At 41.2% G+C, this 18,436-nt stretch overlaps 1 protein-coding gene across 1 annotated transcript in view; it reads right to left on the bottom strand.

Moving 5' to 3' along the window:
* sparc (secreted protein, acidic, cysteine-rich (osteonectin)) overlaps positions 1-16,789 on the bottom strand; it is a 56,054-nt gene extending 39,265 nt beyond the window's left edge. Inside the window, exon 1 of the mRNA XM_059990512.1 lies at positions 16,730-16,789. The gene's annotated coding sequence lies outside the window, so the exon portion shown is untranslated. The remainder of the gene's footprint in view (positions 1-16,729) is intronic.
* Between the last annotated feature and the right edge of the window lie 1,647 nt (positions 16,790-18,436).

Raw genomic sequence — 18,436 nt, 5'->3', positions numbered from 1 at the left:
TTCTCTTGTTAGTGATATCACCACATTGACATGTGGAGGAGTTACTATCCTTTTGGCACATTCAAATATTTGTTAATTTCATAGAAGTCAAAAATATAACGTAACACATCTTAACTCCAGTGAACTGGTTCGAGATATGCACATTTCTTGAGCTGATAGCATGAGCACGTTGGAGGAAAGCATCAAAAATATCATATGAACCAAAAGTTCACACCAACCTGGCTGATACATTCTGAGGCAGTGGCAAGAATTTGATAACTGATGTCACTGATCCTTACATGGGGTAATGACATCCAATGTTTCAGTTCCAGATTTATGCCAGAGATGTATCCAGTAAAATAGAAGTCACGTTGATTAAGCAAGTGATCAGGTTGGACTGTGTTGCTCTTCATAATGACATGAAGCACAAGTCATGGTATAAAGAAATTGGTGGAATTATATTCTAGCATAAGGAGGTGTGGGAGGTGCCTAACAGTAGGAAGGATGTTGTTGGATGTTATGTGATAACCTCCTGGAGCTGGCTATAGGCTATGTATGTGGAATCTGTGTCTCATTAAAATAGGTGCTTCTTCAACATTTTACATGGCTTGGCTTTGCCAGACTGACAATCGAAATGACCTTAAGATGGAGTTAAAGTAATTCATCCAACTCTGGCCTTTGACTTATCCGAGAGGGAAAATTGAATTTGGTGCTTTGTTGGTATCGGAGCAACACATGCAAAATGCTGGAGAGTTCAGCAGGTCAGTCAGCATCCATGGAGAGGAACAAACAGTCAATGTATCAGGCTGATCATCAGTACACTTCATGAGTCTTAATGAAGGGTCTCAGCCCAAAACGTCAACTGTTTATTCCTCTCCATTAATGTTGCCTGACCTATGGAGCTCCTCCAACATTTTGTGTGTAAAGTTCTGGATTTACAGCATCTGTTGAATCTCTTGTGTTCTTGACTTTATTGTATATGAGTGCTTCATGATACATCATGTTACATAGGTGTTTTCCATCAAACATAGGCACTGTTGAAAGAATAGTGCATCATAACAAACTATTTGCTCATGTAGCACATGTTCCCAAGAATCAGGATCTCAGTGTGACTACATTACAGCTTTCCATCTCTACCTGCAAGAGCTAAACCTGAATTGGCAGTCACTAAATCAGAATCAGCTTTACTATCACTGGCATATATCATAGAATACATCGATTTTTATATATTTTATTCATTTATTTAGAGATACGAAATGGTAACAGGCCTTCCAGCACAAACAGCCCATGCTGCCCAATGATACCCATGAGACCGGTTACCCTACTAACTCAAATGTCTTTGGAATGTGGGAGGAAACCAGAGCACCCAGAGGAAACCTACACGATTATGGGGAAAATGTAGAATCTCCTTACAGACACTGGTGGATTGAACCTGGGTCACTAGTGCTGTAAAATTGATTATGTTAACTGCTATGCTACCATGCTTTGTCACTGATGGAAAGGACCCTTTGTCATGGAAGCTTCCTTCTTGAGGCACTGTCTTTTGAAGGTAGGGAGAGCTGAGCCCATGATGAAGCTGGCTAAGTCTACAACTTTCTGTGGCCTCTTTTCTTCCTGAGTATTGGAGCCTTTGTACTTTGTGCTGATGCAACCTGTCAGAATGCTCTCCATCATACATCTGTAGAAATTTGATAGAGTCTTTGATGGCATACCAAATCTCCTAAAATCTTCTAATGAAGTATAGACACTAACATGCCCTCTTCAGGATTGTGTCAGTGCATTGGGTCCAGGATAGTTGATGCCCAGGAACGTGAAATGGGTTCCATCGATGATCCCTCAATGATGACTGGTGTGTGTTCTTCCAATTTCCCCTTCCTGAAGTCAACAATTGACATTAAGTCAGGTCCAAGTCTCTAAGAACAAGAGTTCATAGAGGTGTAGCTGTGTCAATAACTGCATTCTCCAACTCAAATAAAATCTTATGATGTTTTTAGTTTCAAGAACCCGAGGTGGTAGAGCTTTCCATGTTGAGACAATCTTCTTTGAACACATTCAGTCTTTCTTCTGTCATACTCTAGAGTTCTAGCCTGGGTATATGTGATTATGAAATGGTTCTTTATTTTCACATTTTATAGCTCAATCAAGTAACTTTTGTGTTTGAGGAGGAAGAGAAGAAATGCTAGCATTTTGCTGTAACCACATCAGTTTATTCCTAGTGGATTCATATCTACCGATCAAGCATAGCATAAACCAGACTTTGGCCAGGAAAACAACTACTGTCCAGAAAGTCTCTAATCTGTTGTTTGGCAATGGATACGTTTAGTTTGGATTTTGGAAAGCAGTACAAAATACTGAAAACAGAAGGGATAGAGTGACATCCAGGGAGTACCTTATTTCATGCTGAATTATAGCCTGTACAACAAAATGGTACAGAAGTTGATATTAATTGGTGAGATGTTTGAAACATTGGTAATGTAATGCTCTGAAATTTGTTTCTGTATTTTATTGCATACTGATTTTTCTTCTCTTTGTAAATCGGTGCTTCTGTTTCATTTCAAACTGCACACACTTCATGAGAGCTGTCTTCACAAATTTGACAGCTATTTAAAAATAGCCAGCGTACAGTGATTGATGGAAGTTACTGAAGGAAGCAGTGAATTCTAATGCACAGAGTGTCCTTGCAGATAATATGAGACTCATCACTAACTGTCAGTAATATCCTATAATTTACTATGAAAATAATGGGGCAGAGTACCCCCAGGTGTGATAATTAATGGTCACAGCATAAAGGGATCAGTGTCACTTGAAGGTAAGAGCTCTTAGCAAGAAACTGAGAATTACTTGCGTGGCTACTTTATAATTAACAGAGACACCGACATCAAACTTTAGATTATTCTGCTGAGTATTTTATTCTGTCTTTCATCTTTGCTTTCATGTCTCTCATGTCAGAACTTTGTTTCTTCTCTCTAGGGGTTTTGGTTCGACTACATTCATACACCCAGTGGCCACTTTATTAGGTATCTCCAGTACTTAATAATGTGGCCACATAGTGTGTGCTTGCAGTCATCTGCTGCTGCAGCCCATCCACTTCAAGGTTTGACATGTTATACATTCAGAGATGCTCTTCTGAACACCGCTGATTTATGCATGGCCACCTAAGTTACTGTTGCCTTCTTGTCAGTTTGAACCAGTTTGGCCAGTCTCCTCTGACTTCTCACATTAACAAGGTGGTTTTTGTCCACAGAACTGCTGCTCACTAGATGTTATTTGTTTTCAACTCTAGAGAACTCTAGAGGTATGCGTGAGAATCCCAGGAGTTCAGTAGTTTCTGAGATACTCTAACCACCTCATCTGGCACCAACAAACATTCTACAATCAAAGTCACTTGGACCACATTTCTTCCCCATTCTGATGTTTGGTCTGAACAACAACTGAAACTTTTGACCACGTCTGCATGCATTTTTGCATTGAGTTGCTGCCACATAATTGGCTGATTAGATATCTACATTAACGAGCAGGTATAAGGTGTACAGGTGTACTTCATAAAGTGGCCACTGAATGACCCCCCACACACACACACACACACACACACACACACACACACACCTTTTGTTTATTTTGCCTAAATATATTGCAGTTGATTAATCCTTAAATCAAACACAAAGATATGTATTGTGTTCACTGGTGTAGGTCAGAAGCTAGTTCCCTTGAATAGAATAATTAAAAATAAATTTCTGAAAATCATTTTCTTTAATGCATTTCCTCTAGTACAATTGCCAGGCAAATTTCCTTCTGTATAGAAAGTAGATTTTTTTTTGCTTTAGGGGCTCAGACACAACACCATATATTCTTCTATTGAGAAAACTGAACCTGTATATGGTCATGTCCATACTGCGCTGGCTGCTATCCCATCATAATTCCAATTAGTCATTAGACTGGAACTCCTTCTCTGCATTTTAGGGTCCAGTAGTAAGACACCATTAGTTGTTTTGAAGCTAGAGAACTTACGGCTACACTTACAAATCATTCTAAATTTCCATGAAAATCGCAGCAGGTCAAGATCATTTAAAAACATCCCTGTCTAATAGGGAATTCAGATCTATCCTGAAGGGATTACCAGGCTATCTGGAACAGTATCCTTCATTGGAGGAATGTGAACCTCTTCACATATTGCTTTCAGCTACAAATTTAGATGTGAAGGCTTCTAATCGAGACCAGAAGATATAGCAACAGAATTAGGCCATTTGGCCCATTGGAATTTGGAGAGTTAGAAGCAGCCATGAGAAGGCCTTGGTGGGCAGGATTAAGGAAAACATGAAGGCACTCTACACACTTGTGAAGAGCAAATGGATGAGCTGTGTGAGAATAGGACCAATTAGGAGCAAGAGCGGAACTATGTACACGGAGCTGGGGGAGGTGACGGATGTACTTAATGAATACTTTGCTGTAGTATTCACTGGTGAAAAGGACCTTGCAGATGACTTACAGCTGATTGAAATGCTTGAGTGCATAGACATTAAGAAAGAGGATGTGCTGGAGCTTTTGAAAGGTATTAAGTTAGATAGGTCACCAGGACCAGACAAAGTATACCCCAGGTTACCGTGGGAAGTGAGGGAAGCATCTGATGAGGCTCTGGCAATGATCTTTGCATCATCAATAGGGATGGGAGAAGTATCAGAGGAGTGGAATGTGGCAAATGATGTTCCCATGATCAAGAAATGGAGTAAAGATAACCCGGAAAATTATAGACCAGAGTGTCTTACTTCTGTAAGTTTTTGGGAAAGATCCTGTGAGGGTGGATCTATGAGCACTTGGAGAGACATAATCTGATTAGGGATAATCACCATGGATTTGTCAAGGGCAGGTCATGTCTTTCAAAACTGATTGAATTCTTTGAGGATGTAACAAAACGAGTCTGTCGGGACCCTGGGGACTTGTGGAAACTGTGGTGATTTCTTTTGAACTTACAGTCCTTTAACATCTTGGACTATTTATACTGTGCCCATAGTCTGTTTTTTTTTATTATGCTATTGTTTACACTGTTGTAACTATATGTTTCCGGGGGACACGCTAGACGGTGGCATGATATTAATATGCAGCAGCCTCTCCAGACTCTAGATTGGGGATTGCCAAATATTACGTGGATTTTCTGGTGTAGTCTGTTTTGTCATATGCTTTTGTGATATCATTCTGGGGGAACGTTGTCTCATTTTTTAACTGCATTGCATTTGTGGTTTCTAAATGACAATGAACTGAATAAATTGAATCTGAAAATACATTGATGAAGGTCGAGCAGTGAGTGTAGTCTACGTGGATTTCAGTAAGGCATTTGATAAGGTTCCCAATGCAAGTACGGAGGCATGGGATCCAAGGAGACCTTGCTTTGTGGATCCAGAATTGGCTTGTGCACAGAGGTAAAGTGTGGTTGTAAATGATTCATATTCTGCATGAAGGATGGCGACCTGTGGTGTTCTGCAGGGACATGTTCTGTGACCCCTCCTTTTAGTGATCTTTATAACTGGGTTGAGAAGTGGCAGATGGACTTCAACCCAAAGAAGTGTGAAGTGGTTCATTTTGGCAAGTCAACTTTGAAGAGAGAATATAATATTAATTGGCAGTGTGAAGGATCAGCAAGATCTTGGGGTCCATATCCATAGGACACTCAAAGCTGCTGTGCAGGTTGTCAGTGTTGTTAAGAATGTGTATGGTGTGTTGTTCTTCATCAACCGTGCGATTGACTTCAATAGCCATGAGGTTATGCTACAGCTATACAAGTCCATGGAATATAGTACAGTGTTCAGTTCTGGTCACATCAATACAGGAAGTATGTGGAATCTATAGAGAGAGTGCAGAAAAGATTTACAAGGATGTTGTCTGGGTTGGGGCCTTAAGAGAATAGCCTTAAGAGGGCCTTAAGAGAATAGGTTGAATTTACTTGGCCTTTTCTCCTTGGAGCGACGGAGGATGAGAGGTGACCTGATAGAGGTGTATAAGAAGATGAGAGGCATTGATCATGTGGATAGTCAGAGGCTTTTCCCAGGACTGAAATGGCTAACATGAGGGGGCATAGTTTTAAGGTACAAGGGGAATGTCAGAAGTATGTTTTTCACGTAGAGAGTAGTGGGTGTGTGGAATGCACTGCTGGGGAAGGTGGTAGAGGCAGATACAATGGGGTCTTTTAAGAGACTCTTAGATAGGTACATGGAGCTTAGAAAGGTAGAAGGCTATGTGGTAGGGAAATTCTAAGTAGTTTCTAGAGCAGGTTTTGTGGTTGGCTCAACATTGTGGGCCGAAGGACCTGTAATGTGAGGTAGATTTCTGTGTTTCTATGAATCTGCTCCACTTTTTAATCGTGGCTGATTTTTCTCAACTCCACTGTCCCATCTCCCTGTAAACCTTACCAATTAGAAAGCTCTCAGTCTCTGCTTGATATAAAGCCAATGACCTGTTCTCCACAGTGTCTTACTGAAGAATTCAATAGAACTTAGATAACACCTGTTTTCAAGAAACAATTCACTATGTTGGACTGCATTCATCTCCACCTGAGAAGACAAGAATGTCCATATAGTTCAGTTTTTGCAATTGGACATTACCTTTGAGAGGGAATCTAAATTGCTACCAGAACCCAAAATCTATCTCTTAGCTGTAATTTGGAAAGTCAGTTTTACTCGTTTGGCAAACCATAATGTGAATATTCAAAGTTTCTGAATGGAGATATTCATAGAGACATTACATCATAAACTGACTCTGTGACCCACCACATCTAAGCCAGACACCAGCTTTATTAATCCCCATTTATCAGTGTTTGGTCCATTGTCTTCTATGCTTTGGGTATTGGAATCAAAATCTTTCTTTAACATTGTGAATATTTCATCCATCTCTGCCTCATCTGTCCACCACATATGTGCTTCATGTATCCAGAAGTGGAAAACTGCAAAGTGATAACAGTACATAATCATGTGTTGAACATAAAAGCTTCTGGCCACAAGCTAATTTGGATGAATCTCAACAATAAATGTTCAGAGATTCTTTGGCTAGTGTTACAGAGATTTTCTTGGAATTATGCAAACTCCTATGAAGCTGTGTGCAGGATACAGCATTTTAATCATATGATACAGTAACAATGACAACAGGGTAACGGTTTCCAAGAGACAGCTTTAGCACTCAGATCCAGAAATGGAGCGCAATGAGAACTAATGCAATGTTTTGTTTTCTGATACAAACAGATTCTGGTAATGCGGGAAATCCAGAACAACACACACAAAATGCTGGAGGAACTCAGCAAGTTGGGCAGCATCTGTGGGGAGGAATAAACAGTTGCCCTTTCCAGTCGAGACCCTACGTCATAGAAACATAGCACAATACAGGCCCTTTGGCCCACAAAGCTGTGCCGAACATTCCCTTACCTTAGAACTACCTAGGTTTACCCATAGCCCCGTAGTTTTTCTAAGCTCCATGTACCCATCCAGGAGTCTCTTAGAAGACCCTATCGCTGTTGCTGGCAGCCCATTCCATGCACTTACCACTCTCTATGTAAAAAACTTTCCCCTGACATCTCCTCAGTACCTACTTCCAAGCACCTTAAACCTATACCCTCTCATGCTAGCCATTTCAGCCCTGGGGAAAAAGCCTCTAACTGTCCACACAATCAATGCCTCTCATCATCTTATACACCTCTATCAGGTCACCTCTCATCCTCCGTCGCTCCAAGGAAAAAAGGCCAAGTTCACTCAACCTATTCTCATAAGGCATGCTCCCCAATCCAGGCAACATCCTTGTAAATCTCCTCTGCACACTTTCTATGGTTTCGACATCCTTCCTGTAGTGAGGCGAACAGAACTGAGCACAGCATCAGGACAAAGGAAGGGGTAAGAAGACAGAAAAAGAAGGTGAAGGGAGAGGAAGAAGTTGATAGGTGAAGTCAGGTTGGTGAGGGAGGGGCATGAAGTGAGAAGCTAGAATGTGTTATGTGTAAAGGGTAAAGGACTAGACCAGAGGAAACTGACAGGAGAGAAGTTTGTTTCCTGATGCCTTTTCAACCCTCCTTAAAAATGCGACTTAATTGAATCGTGCAGTGGGTTTTCCCAGAGTAGGGGAGATTCAAACAAGAGGACATGAGTTGAGAGTTAAGGGGCAAGAGTTTAGGGGTAACACGAGGGGGATCTTCTTTAGTCAGAGAGTGATAGCTGTGTGGAATGAGCTTCCAGTAGAAGTGGTAGAAACAGGTTCGATTTTGTCATTTAAAAAAAAATGGATAGGTATATGGACAGGAAAGGAATGGAGGGTTATGGGCTGAGTGTAGGTAGGTGAGCCTAGGTGAGACTAGAACCTTCTAGTCCGTGTTCGGCATGGACTAGAAGGGCCAAGATGGGTGTTTCCATGCTGTAATTGTTATATGGTTATATATTATATGTTGAAAGGATGAGATAAGGTGCATGTGGAGAGGATGTTTCCTATGGTGGGGGTATCCAGAACTACAGGCACAGCCTCAAAATTGTGGGGTGACCTTTTAGAACAGAAGTAAGGAGGATTTTCTTTTTCGTTAGAGAGTAGTGAATCTGTGGACTGCTCTGCCACACACTGCGGTGGAGGCCAAGTCCGTGGGTATATTTAAGGCAGAGGTTGATAATTTCCTGATTGATCAGGGCATCAAAGGTTATGGCGGGAAGGCAGGTGTATAGGGTTGAGTAAGATGTGGGATCAGCCATGATGGAATGGTAGAGAAAGCTCATTGGGCTGAATGGCCTAATTCTGCTCCAATGCCTTATGGTCTTATGATTACAGTTGTGTTTGTGGGACATCTATTATCAGGAAATTACTTGGACTAAAATTAACCAAGGTTAACATACAACCTTGAATTTTCATTGGGTTAGAGTTATTTTTAACTGACTAGCATAGCCTGCCTCTGTGCTTGCTATGATTCTATCTGTGGAAGCAGAAACAGATGACAAAAGCTTGGCATGCCCCATCAGCTCTTAACAATGCATCATCAAAAGCATTCTGTCTGAATACATCATGGTTTGGGGTGGCAACTGCACTGCATGTGACTGCAAGGAACTGCAGAACGTTATGGGCATAGCTCAGCACATTACAGGAACCAGTCTCATCTCTCTATTCTTCTCACTGCCCCAATAAAGCAGTCAGCAAAATCAAAGACTCTACCCACCCCTGACATTCTCTCTTTTCCTCTTTCCTGTTGGGCAGAAGATGCAGAACCTGAAAACACGTACCAGCAGACTCAAGGACGGACTCTATCATGCTATGATCAGACTCTTGAATGAACCTCCCGTGTGGTGAACGTTGGCCTCACAATTACCTCGTTATGATCCTGCACTTCATCGTTCACCTACACTGCACTTTGTCAGTAGCTTTTACACTTTATTCTGCATTGTTCTTGCTTTACCTTAATTTAACTCAGACGTTCCCAACCTAGGTCCATGAATGCCTTGGTTAATGGTAAGGGTCCATGTCATAAACAATTAAGAACCCCTGTCCTAGCTCAATACACTGTGTAATGATTTGATCTGTATGAACATTACACAAGACTAGCTTTTTACTATATCATGGTACATGTGAAATAATAAACCATTACCGACAAATTTGAAGACTGCTTTTTAGCACAAAGACCTTGAACCCTACTATCAAATCTGCCCTCAACTTTATTTAGTCCAAGAACAGAAATGGCTTCTTCCTTCCTAATGAAATCTGCGATTCCTAGAACTGTTCCGGCTATAGTTCTGGAATGTTGATAAGAACATTACAAAAAGAGTTTTTAGAAATTACATTGGAAACTATGGTAATGATTTCCTGGAAAATAAAGCTTTCATATGTTAGCTAAACGTGGGTTGTTTTCTCTGGAACAGTAGAAGCTAAGAGGAAGCCTAGATGAAATTTGTAAGATTATGAGAGGCATAGATAGACAGCGGGTATCTGCCTTCCCAAGGTTGAAATGTCTCATACTAGAAAGCAAGGATTTATGGTGAGAGCGAGACAGTTCAAAGGAAATATGCAAGCAAATTTCTACGCGGAGGATGGTGGACAACTGGAAGTGCTGCATGGGGTAGTGGTGGACACAAGTACGATAGCGACACTTAAGAGGTTTTTACATAAGCACATGTATGTGCAGAAACGAGAGAGATGTGGACATGTGTAAGCAGAAGGGTTAAGTTTAATTTGGCGTTTAATTATTGATGTAAGTAGTTAGGCACAGCATCATGGGCCAAAGTATCAGTTCCTATTCTGTACCGTTCAATGCATACTCAGTGACCATTTTATTAGGTACCTAATGAAGTGGATGCCAAGTGTACGTTCATGGTTTTCTGCTGCTGTAACCCATCCACTTCAAGGTCTGACATGTTGTGTTCAGAGGTGCTGTTCTGGGGACACCACTGTTGTGATACACAGTTATCTGAGTAATTGTTACTTTCCAATCAGGTTGAACGAGCCTGGCTATCTCTTCTAACCTCTCTCATTAAGAAGTTATTTTCACCCACAGAATTGCTACTTGCCCAATGCTTTTTTAAAAAAATTTCCCACATGCTCTGTTAAACTCTAGAGACTTGTGCATGAAAATCCCAGACTATCAGCAGTTTCTGAGACACTTAAGCCACCCTGTCTGGCACCAACAGTCATTCCACTGTCAAAGGTTTCTTCCCCATTCTGATTTTTGGTTTGACCATGTCTGCATACTTTAATGCATTGAGTTGCCTACATGACTGGCTAATGAGATATACACTATACATTAACAAGCAGGCGGGCAGACGTACCTAATAAAGTGGCCACTGAGTGTATGTCTTTAACAGGTATGCTTAAGTATGCTGCTACTCCCTAGTTGAAATCAAGCAGTCGTTTATTACCCCAAACAATAAATGGAAAGTTGAAGCTCAGCAAAATTAGAATTTGGGCAATCTTATGAAAATTATCTTATTTTGAATTAGCCCACAGAGCAGTGAGCCTATCTATTGAGGCAGGTATGACTTATATCAGTCATGAATTTCCCTTCAGTGCTCTATAAATGGTCTGTCACATTCAAGAAGACGTGAAGGTCAGACCTAGATTATAAATGTGAAAATACACCTGTAATTGAGGAACATGCAGTTAGAAAAGTCAAAGTAATTTATGGAATTTATGACACAAGCAAGGTTGAAACTATAGATTAGTTCCAGGTAATTTTACTGACTGTGGCAGTAATAAAACAGAAATATGTTCGAACTATTGAACCAATTTCCCTTTTTGTAACATTTAATTACAAGTCATTTATTTGGTACTGTTGTACTCAACAGTGCTTTGAAAGGGAGAATAAAACTACACTTGTGTGTATCTCTGCAGCATTTAGTAACCCTGTCTCAGATCTCTGCCTTGGAGACTGATATCAGAACATCTCTCAAGGAGGTGAACCCTCGTAGTGTACTTGGTAGGGCACTGAAAGCCTGTGCCAACCAGTTAGCAGGAGGGTTCAAGGACATCTTCAATCTCTCACCACTGCAGTTGGAGTTTCTTATCTGCTTCAGAAGGGTGACAATCAAACCAGTGCCAAAGAAGAGCAGGGTGAGCTGACTTGATGACTATTACCCAGTTGCCGTCACATCATTGTGATGCAGTGCTTTGAGAGGTTGGTCATGACCAAAATCAACTCCTGCCTAAGCAAGGATGAGGACCCACTGCAATTTGCCATCTGACACAATAGGTCACCAGTAGATGCATTCTGACTGGCTCTTCACTCAGCTATGGATCACCTGGGCAACAGCAACACCTACGTCAGGCTGCTGTTTATTGATTACAGCTCAGCGTTCAGCACAAGCAACAGTTCAAATCAACAAGCTCCAATACCTGGGCCATTGTACCTCTCTGCAAATAGATGTCACTTAACATCCTCGCAAGGTGACCATAGTCAGTGGAAATTGGATATAATATGTTCTACTCACTGACAATCAAGACTAGTACACCTCAAGGATGTGTGCTTAGCCCACTGCTTTACTCTCCCTATACCCATTATTGGGTGATGAGGCACAGCTCAAATAGCATCTATAAATTTGCTGATGACACAACTATTGTCAGAATTTCAGATGGTGATGAGGAAGCGTACAGGAGTGAGATAAATCCGCTGGATGAGTGGTGTCAACACAACAACTTTGCACTCTACATCAGTAACACCAAGGAAGTGATCGTGGACTCAAGGAGGGGAAGATGATGGAACACATACCTGTCTTCATCGAGAGATCAGCAGTGGAAAGGGTGAGCTGTTTCAAGTTCCTTAGTGTCAACATCTCTGAAGATCTATCCTGGGCCCAACATATTCATGTAATTACAAAAAAGGTATGACAGTGGCTATATTTCTTTATGAGTTTGAGAAGGCCAAAGACTCTCACAAATTTCTACAGGAAGTTCGACAGAACATTCTAATTAGTTGCATCACTGTCTAGTATGGAGGGGCAACTGCGCAAGATTAGAAAAAGCTGCAGAAAGTTGTAAGCTCAGCCAGCCTCATCTCAGACACTATCCTCCGCAGCATTCAGTACATCTTCAAAAGGTGAAGTTTCAATAAGATGGCTTCCATCATTAAGGACTCTCATTGCTCAGGACATGCCCTCTTCACGTGATTCCGGGAATGAAAGGGTTATCAGCCTTTTGAAGGTCGAAAGGCCTAGACAGAGTGGATGCGAAAAGGATGTTTCCCATGGAGGGGGATTCTGCGACAAGCGGGTACAGCCTCAGGATAAAGGGGTGTCCATTTAAAACATAGATGTGGAGAAATTTCTTTAGCCAGATGGTGGTGAATTTGTGGAATTTATTACCACAGGCAGCTGTGGAGGCCAGTTTGTTGGGTGTATTTAAGGCAGAGCTTGATAGGTTCTTGATTGGACACGGCATTAAAGGTTATGGAGAGAAGGCCGGGGTGTGGGGATGAGGATGGGATGAAAAGATCAGCCATGATTGAATGGTGGAGCAGATTCGATGGGCTACATGACCTAATTCTGCTCCTCTGCCTTTTGGTCTCATTGGTACCATCAATGAGGAGGTACAGGCACACACTCAATGTTTTAGGAATAGCTTTTTCCCCTTTGAAGTGTAAAGTTCAAAATTCAAAGTAAACTTTACTATCAGCGTACAATATATGTCACCACATACAACTCTGAGATTCTTTTTCCTGTAAGCGTACTCACCAAATCTACAGAACAGTAACTATAACAAGGTCAATGAAAGATCAGCCAGAGTGCAGAAGACTACAAACTGTGCAAATGCAAATATAAATAAATAGTAATGATAACAAGAACATGAAATAACAAGATAAAGAGTCCTTAAACTGAGATTATTTGTTGCAGAGACATTTCCGCCATCAGATTTCAATGAATTAACCTATGAACGCTACCTCAATACTTTTTTTATTTTATTTTGCTCTCTTTTTGCACTATTTATTTAATTTTTTTTAAAAAAACACTTGTAATTTATAGTTTTTTTATTGTTATGTATTGTTGATGGTGAAGTCCAACTTTGGATATGCTGAAACACATCATCAGGGATGAAAGAGTGATATATCAGTGACCTGGCCAGGGCTGATGAGGCCTTGGCTTGTGTCCCAGCAGCCCTGGTCCACTGGTCATACTTCTTGTTCAGCAGCCTCTGTGATGGTCCTGGTGACTCTTTTCTTTGCAGGCCCATAATGCCAAGGATACAGTAGGCTCTGCACAGCAAGCAGCCAGCAAAACCTCTGCACCCCACCTCTTTAGGCTCAATTTTGTGCCTTCCACCCCTGTCTCTACCACTGATCTACCAGCTCCTGGTATCTGGCTTTCTTGCACTCAAACATCTCCTCAACCTGGTCTTCCCAAAGAACTATCAGTTCTACTATGATCATTCTACTGCAATGTTTCTGACAGAATGATCATGTCAGGCGTCATAGATGATCATGCGATGAATTCAGAAACATTGAAGTAGGTTGTCATGGTAGAACTGACAGTTCCTTGGGAAGACCAGGTTGAGGAGATGTTTGAGTGCAAGAAAGCCAGATACCAGGAGCTGATAGAGCAGTGACAGTGACAGGGGTGGAAGGCACAATATTGCTTGTGTCTTGGACCTCCAGGTGGTCCACAGCAGGGGTGATTGCTAAGTTTGTTGCCTAAGGTAGAAGGAGATGAGTTATACAGCTCTCGCTACTCACACATGCAGTTCAGCTCTTGAGTGAAAATGCAGAAAGTTTGAAGTTAATAACTCATCTCTGTCTACCTTGGGCCATGAACTGATCAATCACTCCATGCTGTGGATCACTTCTGGAGGTCCAAGACATTTACTTCTACAAAGAAGGGATCCGTATGCTCCACGACTGCTGGACTAAGTGTGTAAATGTAGGAAAAATAAATGTACTAGGTTTTCTAAAATCGACTCCTTCTAGCTTAGGCCACGAACTTATCAATCACTCTGTGTGTGTGTGTGTGTGTGTGTGTGTGTGTGTGTGTGTGTGTGTGTTACACACACAGTGGCAAATTTGTTACGTACACCAGCACACTGCTCATTAATGCAAATCTCTAATCAGCCATCCACGTGGCAGCAACACAATGCATAAAAGCATGCAGACACTGTCAAGAGATTCAGCTGCTGTACAGACCAAACATCAGAAAAGGGAAACAATATGATCTAAGTGACTTTGACCATGGAATGATTGCTGGTGAAAAAATGGGGTAGTTTGAGTATCTCAAAAACTGCTGATCTTCTGGGATTTTCATGCACAACAATCTAGAGTTTACAGATAACGGGGGAGAAAACATCCAGTGAGGGGAAGTCCTGTGGGTGAAAACACCTTGTTCATGAGAGAGGTCAGAGTAGCTCAGGCTGACAGGAAAGCTACAGTAACTCGAAGAACTACACGTTACGACAGTGTTGTGTAGAAGAGCATCTCTGAATGCATGACACTTTGAATCCTGAAGTGAATGGGCTAACTCAGCAGACTACATGCACACACCCAGTGGCCATTTTGATCATCTGTCTCCATCCTTCACTATGATGAAAAAATAACATGCAGGGACTGCCGAGGGAGAAGAAGCTGAGCCGTTCATTATTTTTGGTAATGGAAGGAGCTACTGGAATATGTTGCCACTTAGTCAAGGATCAAGAATCACATTTGTTCACCATACATATTTAAATGTGTGAGAAATTTGCTTTGATGTGTTGGCCAAGCCACTATATGCAACATAAAACAACAACATTCAACAATTATGAAGAATAAAGATTATATAAACATAAAGTTTGTTTAAGGTTAAAGTACAGATATGGAATAAAATGTGCATAAATGCTACTACAATGCAGTGCAGTGACTGGGTAATAGAAAGAGCAGGGTGGGGTAACTAAAATTGTCGGTCATATTGACTGTCTGGAAGAAGAAACTTCTAATGTGGTGTAAAGTTTTTGTTTTAATAGCCCTCTAGCATTTTCCAGAACGGAGCTTTTGGAAAAGGCAGTTTGCTGGCTGGATGGTGTCCACAATAAATTTCCTGCCTGTTTCTTTGTCCTGCACACATACAAGTCCTGCAGTGAAGTTAGACTGCAGTCAATGACCTTTCCTGTTGGCATGAGCTTGCTGTCGTTTTTGTATATTGTGAAAGGCTGCTGCACCAAAGCAGACAGTAATGACTGACGTAAGGATGCTCTCTGTGTCGGTGTGGTCGATCGTGCACTGTTTATATACTTTGAGGAGATCGCTGGGCCAGGTTGCTATCTGGAAATGAAAGGGGAAGCAACCAAATTAAGAAGGTGGAGGAAGGAAAGGAGTACAGGCTGGCTGGTGATAAATGCTGGGTGAGTACTGCACACGATCAGAGTCAGAGAGCAGCAGCGATCACAGAAGGGAGCAGTGAGAGAGGCTTTCCTGTCGAAAGGAAGATTTAAACTTTTTCAGGGCAGACATACAGACATACATATGAGTGGATCAGCAAATTATAAACACAAGAGATTCTGCAGATACTGCAAATCTTGAGAAACACATACACACACACACACACACACACACACACACACACACACACAAAATGCTGGAGGAACTCTGCAGGTCAGGGAACATCTATAGGGAGGAAGAAATAGTTGACACTTTGGTCTGTGACCCTTCATCAGGTCGGGAAAGGAAGGGGGAAGAATCCAGAAAAAATGGGCCACATTCTCGTGCCTTGACTGAAACTTTGATACACTTGTACAGCATTTACAGAGAATGCACATTGCACCGTTTGTATTTCACCAGGGGTGAACTGATGGAAGGTGACAGGGTGGAAATACCTCTCTAGCAAAGGAAGTATAGGGCACTCCTTCCCTCCTCTAGCCTGAAGATCACATTTGGGCAAGGAGTAGTGCCTGCTTAGTCCACTGATCAGGGTCACATGAAGCCATGGGAGAAGGTGGTGGATGGTTGTATGAGCAGCTGGTGCATATCATAAGTCCTGGTTATGAGACTACTGATGCCAGGTAGACAATTGCTAGAGGATTGATAATGCTGGGGGTCACCCTTCTTTCAAAGACACTGCCCAGAAGAAGGAAATGGCAAAACGCTACAATAACAAACTTGCCAAGAATAATCATGGTCATGCAAAGATCATGCAACATGGCACAAAACAAACAAATGAACTAAAGTTAACCTTATAAGTATGGCGTTTAGTGAAATAAATAGTAAAATAAATAAATAGTTTTCTATCAGTAATTGCTTTAGATACTATCATAGACATCTTTATATTTAGTATGCATTAAAATTGTTTATAATTAAGAAGAATACATCAAAATTATAGTTGCAAACCGGACTTGAATCTCACTGTGTTCCCAGTCTGGCTGAAAATTCAACTTCAGTGCACTGAAGACATTTGCACAATTGTAGTTGTGTTAGCTAAACTGGCTTAATTTATTGGTTTGTTTAAAGTAGACAGCTCATTTCCAGAAGGCAATTAAGGCCAGTGTCTAGCACTATCTATTTTTAACCAGCATCTTTGATATTTTGGCAGCTCGTTCACAGCCCCTGGGGGTTTGCCATGAAAGCCTTCCATGTCAATGCTGAACATTAAGTAAGCATCAAGTAATGTGTTTGTTTATTCACGAAAAACAAGCTATCCCAGAGATCTGAATGTGCACTGTGTGTCTGTCTGCACCTTGGAAAAGAATGCAAATGAACATTCTGGGTGTGACTCTTCAGAACAAAACCTAACAACTTCACAAAGCATGATCAAAGGAGCAGAAAACAACATCATGCCCACTGAAAACAATAATTACATGAAGACTTTAGTCCTAAACCATAATCTTCACTCACTGGTATTCTTAAAGACAGGGGTAGTTTGCAAAGAACATTTATACTTTGATCTATAACTCTGAGCAAAATAGATAATATGCAGACTTTTGGCTCTGAGGAAAGATCAATGAAACACTTTAAGGAGTAGGATACTGAGTAACAAATGTAAAAATATGATTATATTCAGTGAGCAAATTGTTAAAAAATTATGGAACGTTTTGTGGTCGGATCAGGGTTTACGTAAACATTATTCTTGGATTAGGAATTCTACAAATAGAGGATGAATAGGAAGTGGTTTAAGGCTCTAAAATATCATGGTTGGCTTATAATTATATTTGGGTTAGGTAGCCATTTTATGGAGTCTACAGTATAGAATATTCCACCTGGCACTACATGAAAAATTATGAACTATAGTGTTTCATAAACACAAGTGATTCTGCAGATGCTCAAAATCCAGAGCAACACACACACACACCAAATGCTGGAGGAACTCAGCAAGACTTGCAACATTTATGGAAAGAAATAAGCAGTTTTTTTCGGTTTGGGGCGAGACCTTTTGTGAATAAGATTACTCATCTCAGTCCTGTCATACAAACATATAAATTCCTTCAAGCTTTTTCTAGTCTTTAAGGCATTTTTCAATTGCAGAAACAGTTCATGTGTTTGTTTAATTTACTTTTTAACAGTTCTTCATCTTTCTTCTATTTACATCTTCTATGGACATCAATAAAAAGTTACAACACAATTTTTACAGGAGCCAAGCTGACCCTGGCACCTCACCCAAGCGGCCACTCTACATGGGCGTGCCAGCTGATGTTGTCAAGTTATCTGACTGCCAAAAGAAATATATCATTTTCACATACAGTGAGACTGGACCCGGACTGACCCAGACTCTGTGAAATGGAGGACAGAGAATAGACAGCTCACTTTAAATCTCAGCCCATTTTTATTTCCAGTGGAGCTTGAAACTCATCTGCTGCTCTTTTCTGAGTTGCAAAGAGTGTCTGCAGTCCTTGGCCACATGAACAAAATGCCAGAGGAACTCAGTAGGTCAGGCAGATCCGTGGAAAAGAATGAACGGTCAATGTTTCAGGCCAAGACCCTTCTTCACGACTGGGAGGGAAGGGGGAAGAGGTTAGAATAAGAAGGTGGGTGGGGAGGGGAAAGAGGGAAAGAAGCTAGCTGAAAGGTGATAGGTTAAAC

Source organism: Hypanus sabinus, chromosome 15 (genome assembly GCF_030144855.1).
Source record: "Hypanus sabinus isolate sHypSab1 chromosome 15, sHypSab1.hap1, whole genome shotgun sequence".
Classification (NCBI taxonomy): domain Eukaryota; kingdom Metazoa; phylum Chordata; class Chondrichthyes; order Myliobatiformes; family Dasyatidae; genus Hypanus; species Hypanus sabinus.
The sequence above is the reverse complement of the archived record's forward strand: the minus strand, read 5'-3'. Positions and strand labels throughout refer to the sequence as shown.